We start from the raw sequence: 13,747 nt of genomic DNA on the forward strand, positions 1-13,747 counted from the left end.
AGTCCCAGATTAACCGTGATAAATTAATTGTTGTTTCACCCAGAACCCCTGAATGTTGCATTGAACTTTAACCCGACCAGCGAGGATCACATCTTGTCCTTTCCCAACTCTCTAAACGTATCTCATTATTTTATTAATTTCAAGCTAATATATTTACGACACTAATATTCCTAGTCTCTTCTCAGTTTGTCCCCTAGACAGAGGTTAAGACTTATTTATTGCACCTATGAGACGATCCACAGGGGAAGATCCGGGGGGTGAAGTCTCAAGCTATGGAAACACCGACGTTAGAGTGGATCGGAGGCGATCCTATTGAACCATTGATTGTTTCATCAGTCCCCACTTTAGGTCAATTTATCATGGTTAATGCTATGCTCTAGCTTTACCGTGGCTCTCGTCAATTTATATCATTCCATTTAGCTCACCTTCTACTGCTTCTGTTACCTGGTTAATGTATGTGAACAGGATGATCATATGTTAATCCCTCAACTGGATAACAAGCATTACCTGCTCAATCTGCCTATAGTGTTGTCTATTCATTCCTTATTCTTTTTGTATGCTTTTCTCCTCTTTATTTTTTCTTTGTATCTTTTTTAAAGGATGTTCCACTCTAAAGTCCTTCTACGACACAACAAGGTTACTTTGTCGTTACGGGCCAAACACAGATATTGCGGTGCCATTGTTCTCACGTATTTAACAAAGGAAAGATTTCTTTTCTAGGACTAGGTAAGGTAAAAACGTCTTTCACAGAGGAAGCAAAACTTGAAGTACCCACAAAATATTAAGTTCTTACATGATTATCAGAGTGACACTTAGAAAAACTGGCACAATACATTTCCGATACATGCGCTTGTTGGGCAAATGAAGCAGTTTAGAGATGGCAGGCTGCCTTTAAGGGACAGAAAACCTTGGTGGTTCCTTCTTAGTGCAGGGGTACAAAGAGTGAGTTCAATGTAAAAAATATGGTGTAAAACTTTTAAATACTGTTTGACTGGAATCCTGACTTTATCTTTATTATTTAACAGTATTTGATGCCAAGTTAGATAACTGTTGGGTGTGTGTGTCTGCTCACAGCTGTTTGTACGTATCTGTGTATGTGTGTGTGTGTGTTAGTGTGTGTGTGTGTGTGTGTGTGTGTGTATGTATTCTCACAGCTGTGTGTGACCTCACAACAACTGACCTCACAAAGAGTGTATGTATCACAATGTGGGTATGTGTGTGTGTTCTCAAAGCCGTGTGTGAACCTATGACTCGATGTGTGTTTGCGTGTTTGTGTGCGTGCGGATGAATTAGTTGTGTGTGTGTGTGTGTGTGTGTGTGTGTGTGTGTGTGTGTGTGTGTGTGTGTGTGTGTGTGTGTGTGTGTGTGTGTGTGTGTGTGTGTGTGTGTGTGTGTGTGTGTGTGTGTGTGTGTGTGTGTGTGTGTGTGTGTGTTCTCACAGCTGTGTGCGAGCTCACAACTTGGTGGGTGTGTGTGTATGTTTGTCTGTGTATCTGTTTGTGTGTTTATGTTTGTGTGTGTGTGTGTGTGTGTGTGTGTGTGTGTGTGTGTGTGTGTGACGAGGTTGGAACACCACTGGCATCACTAGGACTCATCACTGAGCCAAAGGCAGTAACATTAGTCTTCATTTCCTCTGAGAGGCTGGCGGCCAACACACTCACAAATACACACTTATACACACACACTCACAGCTGCAAGAATACAAACATATCGTGAGACACACATAAAGAAACACACACAATCCGGACAAAGAGAAACACACACTAACATAGTTTGGAGGACACACACACACACAGACAGAGACACACGCACGCACACAAACAAACACTACGCTTGACACACGTGCACAAACACACAGATAAACACAATAAAAATCACATGCATACTGAGAAAAACATACCCATGAATAGAACACACACACACAAACACGCACACACCGACTGATAACACACAGAAACAGAAACACACACATATAGAAAAAACACACACACACACACACACACACACACACACACACACACACACACACACACACACACACACACACACACACACACACACACACACACACACACACACACACACACACACACACACACAAATACACACACACACACACGCACACACAAATACACAGAAAAAAGGCTCAAGAGCCAGCAGGGCTCCAGCTTCGGGAGACAGGTGTGACTGAGAGCCCACACAATTAATTATTATTAGGTCTTATACTAAGCTGCACACACACACACACACACACACACACACACACACACACACACACACACACACACACACAGACACACAGACACACACACACACACACACACACACACACACACACATAGACACACACACATATACCCCCTCCCACACACATACACACACGCACATAGACACATGACACAACCATAGACACATGCATAGACACTCACCATCTCTCTATATACATGTCCTTATCTAGGTCTTCATTCAGCCATTCATATATCTGTCAGTCTATATATCTATACAAGATAGAGTTGATGATTAGAGAAAGATACTATACATGAACAGTGTGTGTGTGTGTATGTGTGTTTGGTATTATTTGTAGCGTATCCTTTTGCCAAGTTGTGTTGAGAGAGAGACAGAAAGAGCAGAAATTTGCAGGCAAACCAAGGTTGAAGATCTAACCTGACACATCAATGCCATTTGAATGGCTTGTGGTTTCTATGCAACACTGGCATCAGGTGACAGATCGATATGTTGTGGCTCTCTGGTAAGACAATACGAGTCCCCTTCAATTACTGTCATCTGGCTTCTATAACCAGCCAAACTAAACACTTTGTGATGTAAACCAGCTAAAACACCTTGTGATGTAAGCCAGCTAAATACCTTGTGATGTACACCAGCTAAAACTCCTTGTGATGTAAACGGGCTAAAACACCCTATGATCTGAACCAGCTTAAACTTCTTGTGATGTAAACTCGCTAAAATTCCTTGTGATGTAAACCAGCTAACCTTCTTATTGAAACCTACTAGCCTGCTAATGTAAACCAGCTAAATACCTTCTGATGTACACAAACAAACCTGCTGATGTTGGCAAGCTAACTACTTTCTGATGTAAACCAGCTATATATCATCTTATGTAAACCAGCTAAAAAATAATGTCATGACAACTCATAAACACATGCAAAAAGACAACCCCAACACTGGTAGAGACACACAAAAAATCTCATACACACATAGTGACAAAGACACAGAAACCCAGCTATTTGAGACCTTGGTTCTTTCCTTCACGATTCTCCCATTGATGAATGATGTCATAACCTCTTTGAGTCACACTGAGACCCTGACTCTATCCCTCTGTTTTTTGCCTTTTTCTGTTCATGTCATTTTTATCCAATTTCTTCTATTTTTTAAACAACTTTTTAATTAATCAGAACTCAATAACAAACAAAAAGGATTTGGGGAAAAAGATTTTGTTCTTTGCCTTTTTAGTTATTTAGCCAATGTTCTTTTACCAAAGCAACTCAATAGATTCAGGTACAGTTCTGGAAGGTAAGGCAGGTTAAAAACTGCTGAATGAACATAATTTGCTTGTTTGTTCAAAGTTCTTGTCAACTTTCTTGTGAAAGTTAACAACAAGACAGAAGTTTAAACACTGCTTGTGCATACTCTCTAACAGGGTTACCAAAAGTAAAATCTAGCACATTGTTTGAGTGGTATATTTTATTAACCTTATCCTGACCTAGTAGACAGACCCGCAGCTCAGGACCTACTGAGGTCACAGTCTTCTGTCTCCTCCTCCCCTGCCAACTCCATCCTCATTAAAAGCTTTTGTTTAGTGGACAACTTCTCTAGTTGTATAACAAGCCCCAGCACATTACTTATGTATTACAACACCATTTAGGGGCCAAGCCGAGGATCGGCCTGAATAATCAGAGAAGATGCGGTATCTTGGGCACTACAGCAATACAACACATTACACATCACAGCGCTGCACTGGACTGAGCAGGGGCATCTGTATGAACACCCGATCTGTTTGACCACAGGTGGGTCACCGTCCCAGCATGAGTCCCTTGGTTTAATTTAAAAGTCTCAATGTGATAACCTCGTTGGTATTCATCGGTGTCATATCATCACACTGACCTCCGAGCCACGGCCAGTATACACACTCTACTCCACTTTCAGTCCCATCGATTCGTACTTACTCTCTCCAAACCAGCCTGAACTCCTGAACTCAAGTTTCAATACATCATCAAAGTGCACTCCCAGGTCATGAACTGCTTTGAGTAAATAAAAACATCATGCATGTCCAATTAACCACAGGAACCGTTTTTTTGGAAGATTAGATTATAGATTAGGAAGATTAGGAATTTAGATTATAATTGATTCTACTCAAATGGAATAAAATATTAATTATGAGCTTTACACATCAATATATCGATATAGATATATATAAAGATATATAGATAGATAAATAGATAGATATAGATAGTGTCACTCAAAGGGCAAGTCAATCTCATTATGCCCAATCTCTGGTTTAAGAATACAATGCATCATAATTCATGTCAATGTACACCAGGGACAGAAATTGACAGGAGAGATTGGATAACTTTTTTATTTATTTTACTCAGTATTTTCAAAGAAAATAATTGAAAATTGGTGTGTCTTGCAACATAGAAAATATTTGTTATTTCCCAGCATTTGGAAACGTTACCATGGAAATGAGCCAAAATTGCCCCTAAATACATATACTTTTCAGTACATTTTTGGAAGGAGTTCCCTTGACAGTGAATATTGCATTCAACCTATGATAATCTGATAATCCACCTCACATTCACAGCAACGTTGAAACAATTAAGTTTTACATTATCTTGTTTCCTGATTTCTCAGACAAAGCAAAACAGTTTCACTTTCATCTGACATATTACTACTAGTAGTAGTGTAGTAGTAGTAGTAGTAGTAATAGTGGTATAGGAGTAGTAATAGTAATAGTAGTAGATATGAAAATGATATGAAAAAGATATGATCAAATCCCACACGCAAGATACACATATTGAGTCAGTAAAGAGAATAAAGTTTGATTCAAGTACTTTCAGGAGAGAAAAATCCAGTCATCAAGTTGTTGTTGTCCATAAAAAAAGAAGTAAACTAACAGTCCAGGCAAACAGCTGCTTAGTGGGTCTGCATGTGAACACATGGTTTGTTCTGAGCCTGATGTGTTGAGAACAAGTCCTACCTCTTTCAATATTGTCCTTAAATCTCCTAACTGGGGACATTCCTTACTATAACTTGTTACAAGTTCAACACAGGCTGTAAATAATGGATGACTGTTCTCTTGAGTGAGCATGCGGCAGTGTAATACCCTGTCAACGTCTTTTATGGAGGTTTCTATGTATTTATTTACCCTCGCCTGCATATTTGAGGCTTTCCTCCACTGTGAATACGAACACAACTCATCTTAGAGAAGCAAATTAAGAAGACAACAGCATCGATGGCCTTCTGCCGAGAGCCTCGAGCGTGTGTGAAATATATTAACATCGGCTAATAGATGTACAGAACTGCTTGGACAGCTTCTATATTTGCTTATTTGTTCATATCAAAGCCAACAGATTTTCCACTCGCAAAAAAGGAAGCGTTTGCTAATCGTTGCTGGGTTGGCTTCGGCCTGCTAAATCATAACCAAACACTTTAAGCACATCCTTTTATTTTCTTTGACATCAATGCGTAGAGTTTTTGTTGCCCTGGTTGTTCTTCAGAGCATCGTAGGATTTGACCAGAGTAAATGGTCTCATGCTTTTAGTTTTGTCATCTAGAATAAGGCCAAGGCCAAGCGGGGAGCAAGGTTTACAGAAGAGTAGAGCTTTGGGACAACTGAACCACATCTCCAACCCAGTCACGCTTCTGGCTGAGCCAGCACAAAAACACTTTGGCATCATGTTCAATATTATGTCTTCTATAAGAACATTAACTATCCTTTACCTAGAACAGTGACAAATGTCTTTGCTAAAATAATGACCAAACCTCAACTACAACGAGAAAATACACTAATTTTCTTAAAATAATTTTTTACACCTCAAATTGAAAAGATTGAAAACAATTTTTTTATGTTTTGGTTGGTCATATAGTATGCTTCTCTGACCACATAACTCACAATAATATAACTCAAGGTGGTTATTTAATACAAGTAAAACAGTTAACCACTCTAACAAATTAAAATACATATCTTATAAAGTTAAAAGTCAGTGCAGAAAATAGCAAACAAAAGGCCAAATAAAAACATGTTTTTTTTCACACAGTTAGAATCAATTCCGGCGTTGGACTACCATTTCAAAATTACAGAAAAGTGCTTTTAGTGCTGTGACATGTTGTGGATCTCCATTTTGTAGCCGAGCTGTGTTTCAAACTGGGAATATGTCCCTGTGTTGGTATCACAGGCAAAGTACATTCATTTGCATCATGGCATTTCTAGCACATCTGTGGTTTAAATGTCCCAGCTGTCCATTTTATTTATAGCATTGTGTCATTATATCTACAGTAATGTGTCATTTCATTTTCAGTGTTGTGATATTTTGAGCCTTTTTTTGTCTTAACAATGGATTTGACTGATCGATGCCAAGCGCTGTTGGGTTGTTAGTGTGTTGTGTTGTCTGTGTGTATTTTTGCACAGCGTTTGTTGTGTTTGTTGGTTGTACTCTGGGTTAAATGTGTTTGTGTATCGTGCTGGATGTGCCAAGAGCTGCTAGGTTGTGTTTGTTTAGATGGTGTTGATTTGTATGTTTGCCAGATGATCTAGGCTGGAACCAAACCCTGGCTGCATGTGTGAGGAAAACTAATTTTAAATATTCTAATTATATCAAATAAATATGACATCAATATAGTAAATAAAAATTGAAACATACTTATAAGAACAATAAATACTGTCAGTGCAGATCAAACAATCCTAACCTCCACCGTAAAAAGGCAAGTAATATCATGCACTCCTTCACATTATAGATCAGTGTCGGACGCTCCTATGGATGAACAGCAATATGAATTGAGATTCCTCCAACACTTGTCTATATTCAACTGTTTTTATCGTGTTGTTTCATGCCGGTTCCATGTGAATATATGAGAGGCAGCGCCGGCGCTGATGAAGTGATGATCAAAGGGTGTTCTGCCCCGCACGCGCCCGCAGTCACGCTGCTGAATTATGCAGCTCTGCTAGTGTCTTCACGCTGTCTGCATGTCTGCCCATGAAACACTCTTCTCCCCAGTCTTGCAGCACCGCTGAGCAAGGCAGTACCGAGAGTTTCAGACGCACGCGACCACCTGCTGCCAGGGAACATGTTTAGAAGCTTGTTTGTTTGTTGGCTTCTGGTTTGTTTGTTTGACGAGAGAATGGATTGGATCCAAAAGTTTTGTTTGTAGAGGATTTCATCATCTTGAATAATATAAATCCTATTGCAAACAGAGATGATATATCCGTCTGATTTTATCACAAGTGACTGCTCTTTCTTTACCTACCCTAATAAAGCAAACATTCTTCATACCATAGGACCACAAATACTAAATAAATGCAATTTCAAACAATCCGGTCAGAGATCCAGTCAGAATATCTGGAAGACAACCAATCATCTTCAACTCCATCACACTGGCAGCCAATCAAGTTTGGGCTAGTAACAGCCTTGTTATTGGGAGGAGGGTAGGAATCTGTATAATAATAATTACCATCATAAATGAGCCATGAGTCATCTAAACGTTAACTAGACTTTTTAATAAGAAATAAAAATCATTTTATTTGAAAAGTACAGATGATTAGGGCAATATATCTTTGAGGTTGTGTCTTTGTTTACTCGTATGAGCCTGAGGAAGATTTACGGCCATTGCTAACCCGCCACATCGGATGGAGAGGACGGCCAATCAGAACAAAGCAAATGGAGTTGTGATAGCAAGGGTTTCATGCCTTCGACGCCTCCATCTTGAAATGTTATTAGTTTGCATGATTGCACACACACACACACACACACACACACACACACACACACACACACACACACACACACACACACTCACTATCTAATTTGCATCTCACCTGAATACCAGACAACTAATGGGATACTTTGACACATGATGATACGACAAAGAGAACTATAAATATAATGAAATGTATTCCTATTCCGGTGAATTATGGTCAAACAATGTGGTTTTCTTGCTACATCATTTATTTTCTTTATCTGTAACCCTCGATCTGTAAAATTGATAATCCGTAGCACCATAACAAGCCTGATGCTTCTATAAAGATAGATTGGCAGATTGAAAGCTAACGGAGCTAGTCTGATGAGCAGGCAGAGGCTATGTTCAATAGTATATTAGAATAACAGACCAACAATATTTCAGATTCAAAAATGTATTCAACTTATCCAATGAATTGATTAAAATCATTGCCCCCTTCTATACCAGTAGGCTATTATCATTATAATTATAATAGTATTTATATTCTAATAATATTTAAAAAATGCGTACCCTTACTTTACAAATTATTTTTTAGATATGATTGGTGATATGATTAAACCGTCTACAATTGTATTTTAATTTGTTAAACATGCCCCTGGTCGTTTGCTGCATGTCATCCCCTATCTGCCATACCTTCCTGTCTATCTCACTCTATCATAAAGCATACAAATGCAAACAAATATATCTATATATCTATATATATATATGATTCCTTGTGTTTAAAGTATAAAGTTTAACTTGCATGCTTTGAAATAGACTAACAACTAACAACTAAATTAAACAATAGAAGGAAGTGGGAGGGTTGAGGGGTTGCAGGAAATGCATGGGTTGAAAGGTCACGATGTAGCAATGTATTGTGAAGGCTTTTATCGCTGGCTGTTTCAAGCGGCATGCTCATATCCCCTCCCCTCTCATTCAAACACAACTTGGATTGAAATGTGGGTCTCTGAAGGAACAGTTTCTACATCCATGGTATTTTTAATTTTGTCGGGATGATGGTTGGCTGGTTGCTAACAGGCATGTAATGTTTGGGGTGTTAGAGGAATGGAGACTCTGTAGACGGGAACTGCAGACCCAAAAAGCCAAGTTTAGACATTCCCGCGTGGTCCTTAAAAATAGACAGACATTCTCATTGCTTCCAGGGACCATCTATTGTCACAGTTTCTACTTATGTGGATTAAATGGCTATTAAAGAGTAATTTAGTCTCTATATCCGTCTCTCTCTCTTCATTAAGCGGCTCTCACAGAGGACGACCCCATCTGAAGTATGAAAGGCTTAACGATAATGCTTCATGTTATATTCGTTGGTATCCAATTCATTTGAGGTATCAGTATAATACAATACTGCATATTCTGCTACATTTTGTGCTGCATTGCTTTAAAGCATCCACAATACCATCCACATTACTCAATTACACAAACACCCTCCAATTATCTAAACCCAAATATGGATAAAACACTGCTGACTATACAGTCATCATGGCCTCATTTCTTGCAATTCAATTTGAATGATAATTATAATTGTATCTACTTTGCTTCTCCTTCAAGTTACTTACTCAATGGTTAAAAGATATTAAAGTTATATGTATATGGTATGTTGTATACAAAGTCAACAGAAGCTCACCAAACAAAACAGCGGCATGAAGAGCATGGTGAGGACACTGGTGGTCTACAGCTCACATTTTTTTAAAAAGACTGACATGGACACTGTCAAATAGAATCTCTGCCTCGGCCATCCTCCATATCACACCTGACATGAATACAACTTTAGAAAGACCCTTCATAACTGCCCTACCGGCCCGACAGGAGGGATGAGAGACATTTTGAAATACGATCAAGTAGAGTCCAGACGATGGATACGCACCACAGTTAGACAACATTATTGGGATGAACGGTGAGGAGGTGTTGTGATATGTGTTTCACTTCCTCAATCATCTTTGATGTGTATATATATATATATATATATATATAAAAAAAAAAAAATCTTTCATCTCAACACTGTAATCCATTTTCCTCATTTTTGGGTCTTGAAGCTTGACACGGGGGGAGTGTGGGATCGATATTTGCCAAGTTTAAACCTGGGGATTATCCATCCATCAGGCCTCCCAACAGAAGCCCTCAACTTTGACATAAATCTCAAGCTGTCCTCCATCGTTTGAGAAGGTCAGCCCCGGCTGTGGTGCGTCGTACACCTAAAGAATGGATTACGCAGTCTGTAATGTCACCCCCGCTTATAAACGCCACAATAGTGACTCATAAACCCCCTGGAAGCACAATTTACCCGCCAATCAATCTGCCTGCCACAGCTGCCTAGCCTATACATTATCTCTGTGAAATAAAAACCTGCTTTACATTTATTTTAGTTTTTATATATTTTCAATGTACTGTACATGGTTCGGACATAAGTCATTTTTTAGCCTTTAGTTAGTGATGAACTAATCATTAAGAAAACAGATATCAGATATATTTGTTGATTTATAAGTGTTGGGTTACCACGAGGTGTGATGTGGATTAGCAATTACAAGCAATTTAAAATTGACCCTCTCGTGACATCAAAAGTGGGACTGTCCACACAGATTTATGATGGATGGATCAGTCTACCAGTTGATACAGTTCACTGGATAGGCTGGTAGGCTGAGCAGGCTTATTACTCATCTACTATGTGTATTAATATTTTTTTTAATAATTAGTTAATCAGTTACGAAAGGCTTATAAATCAATTTTTGAATGAACGTTATTATGAAGTCTTACCAGTGAGATTCTGCCACGGTCAGTATTAGCATACATACAGCATGAATAACTAAATAGTTAAAAGAAAAAGGGCCAATCCTTTTAGACCGAGCCTCAGAGACAAAGGGACATCATAGTTTGTAATTTATGTTGCCTGCTATTCTCCCAGAGGTCAGCTAAAGAAATGCAACTCATCAAGCAGATACTTTATCTGTAACTTTTTGTCTTTGTACCAGATAATGTTGTTCAGTACGCGGTGTGTGTTTATTTGGGGAGAAGTAAATGTCATGGTATTGGCAACAAAGGTGACAAATTCAGGAATAGACTCAGAGAATCTGGGGAAAATCAATCTCACATGCACCCTAAGCTCCGGTGAAGGGCCGGCTAAAACAAACACACAGCCCACAAATCATCCTCCTGTGCTGATAAAGAGAAGATATGCAAACCAGCCCAGCGGTGGGGCTGGAGGAAGCTCCCGTCTACTCTGTAATGGATTGGACATCAGGCTTATCCAGGAGGAGCTGCTGCAAGCAGAAAATATGGAGGAAGCACCCCAAGCCACTGCCACACTACGGGATGTTTATATTGACTAATGGTTCCACCGGAGCAGCACGCAGTCGGGTTGTGGTGAATTAAATTACCAGCAGGCAGATTCCCTCCCCGATTCCATTAAGGTTACTGGGAGTCCTCGTGACGCGACACAACCTCCAGAATACTTTGCTACGTTTCACAGAGCTCCCGAAGTGGAAGCAACACCCTCATGAAAATCACCAGCCGAAACAATACGGAAAAGCACAAAGAAAAGGCTTTGCAGGGAAGCACTGGTAGGATATTAGAGGCGACAGTTGCAAGAACAAAGGAAACAACAGGAGTACGTGTGGTGCCTAGTGTGTACATTTACAACATGGTGTGTGTTCCTTCATCATATCTGCAAGACGACTTGCGAACACTTGAGACACGGTGGGGTGCAATTTGTTGCCATGGCGATTGCTAGGCTGAGAGGCTGAGGCGTATACAGCGGCGAGACGAACAAAAAACTACTAATAGCCAGCTAGCGCTGCTAACTCCTCAACCATTATGTCATCACTACAGAGAGGCTGCGGCTTCAATCAATTAACCAATATGTCAATCCATTGATTAACCAATTGAATAAAATATTAATGATTCATGAAGCCAGAGAGCTTTTCTTGGTGAAAAGGCCCATTCTTTGTGTTGGTGTGTACTTTCTTTCATGCTGTTTTGAGCCAGGTTGGAAATCATTTTATTTAATGTTACAAATAAAGGGTATCCAAATCCAAATGTGTGTTTGAGCATATTTCTGAGGGATCAACCTGAAGTTAGTTTTGTTGCAAATCTGATAAATGTGGATGTTCTTTTCGTTCTTTCAACACAATTAAAATTAAAAAATACAAAAGTGCAAACAAACAAACCACTTATCAACCCCACCCCTATCGAGAGAAGAGAAACTACGTGCAGACACTGATCTTTTATATTTGGTTTGTATTTTATAGTATGTAGTATGAATGAGAAAGAATTTTGTCAAACCGACCAATTATTAAAAAGTATTTTCGTAATTACAATTTATTTGATGCACAGAACTTTTATTTATTCACCAAAACATGAAGTGAATGCTAATGCAACTACTAATACAACTACAACATAGAGCGACTGCTGCCAGTTATAATGCATGTTGGATGACGTCCATGCAATAAGTTGAACCCTGTGATCACCAGCTACAGTGGAGTATAAATCATCACTGGCTGGATGGTGGATAGAAATAAACTACCGTTTGAATGGTGGGTTTCTTGGATGGCTATGAATACGAACTGTCTGCCTGACTGGCTGTGGGACTGAATTATTGACTGGCTAACTGAGAGACCGAATAACCGGCTGGATGTCTTACTAACAGACTGGCTGACTGTCGAAAATGACTGACTGAGGCTAATTTATTGGCTGAATTACTGACTGGCTGACCTGTTGGATGACAGACTATTTTCTCCATGTTCTGTCTGCATGCGTTTCTCATGTTTCTGCCTGATCACACAGCGTGGTGTGATTTACATGTCAGGAGTGTACTCCTACCTATTATGAACACAGGATGTAGTCGTAGCAATGCACTAGTTGACCTTCCCAGTGATAGAGAACCAACACCCTGAGAACTGTCCAATGACCTAAAGCGAGCCATATTTACAACTGCAGAAACATGTGATGCATCAAGAATCGTGTTGTAAAGTATGTGTGCTCCGCCACCGTTTTGGTTCCTCAGGTTAAAAACTGACTGGGCGTCTTTGTCCTTCACTCTCAGTTAGATGTCCTCTTCTCCTGGTGTCCCCTCTCCTCATACCCAGCCCCCCCCCCCCCCACCCCCCTCCCCCCCTTAAGCAAACTCCAAACAATATTGACAAATTCAACTGTGATCCTATTTAGCAAAAGATAAGCAACTATAGAAACGACCCACCACCTCGCTCCTCCTCCAGCTCCTCCCTACGTCTCCTTAATCCTCCTAAATCCGTCAGGCTCAGAGGACGCGCTCCAAGGGCAGTGTTTCAGAATGCCTTGCTGGCTGGTGTTTCAAAAGAACAGGCCAACGTAACGCCGAGGAGATGGATGAAGCGCCTCAATTCAGAACAATTCCACAATACAATGGAAACAACCGCAGCCCATGCTTCCTCTCTGTGCCGGAACGGTTAGCCGTTAAATCGCTTGTCATGTCCGGATGGACTCGAACAATAGACACCGACGCATGAGCCATGAACATGCTAATTAGCATACTTTATCGAAACAGACAGCTGAAACATTTTGTGATCTTAATTCCCTTGCTTGGAGCATATATTTAATTTGATAGAGAAAGAAAGGCAAATTGATTTATGAGTACTTCAATATCCTGTAGCCATTGGCTTTGTGTTTGATTGTTTATTAATCCTGACACTCCGAACAATGTCTACACTTGCGAGAGGAGAGCATAGCCGTTCTCCTCGCGCAGACTAGCCGCCTGTAGCCGAGCTGACGCTAGCCAGACCACTCCAAGTCACTTCCTGCTCATCCG

This window comes from Gadus chalcogrammus, chromosome 14 (assembly GCF_026213295.1).
Source record: "Gadus chalcogrammus isolate NIFS_2021 chromosome 14, NIFS_Gcha_1.0, whole genome shotgun sequence".
NCBI classification, from domain to species: domain Eukaryota; kingdom Metazoa; phylum Chordata; class Actinopteri; order Gadiformes; family Gadidae; genus Gadus; species Gadus chalcogrammus.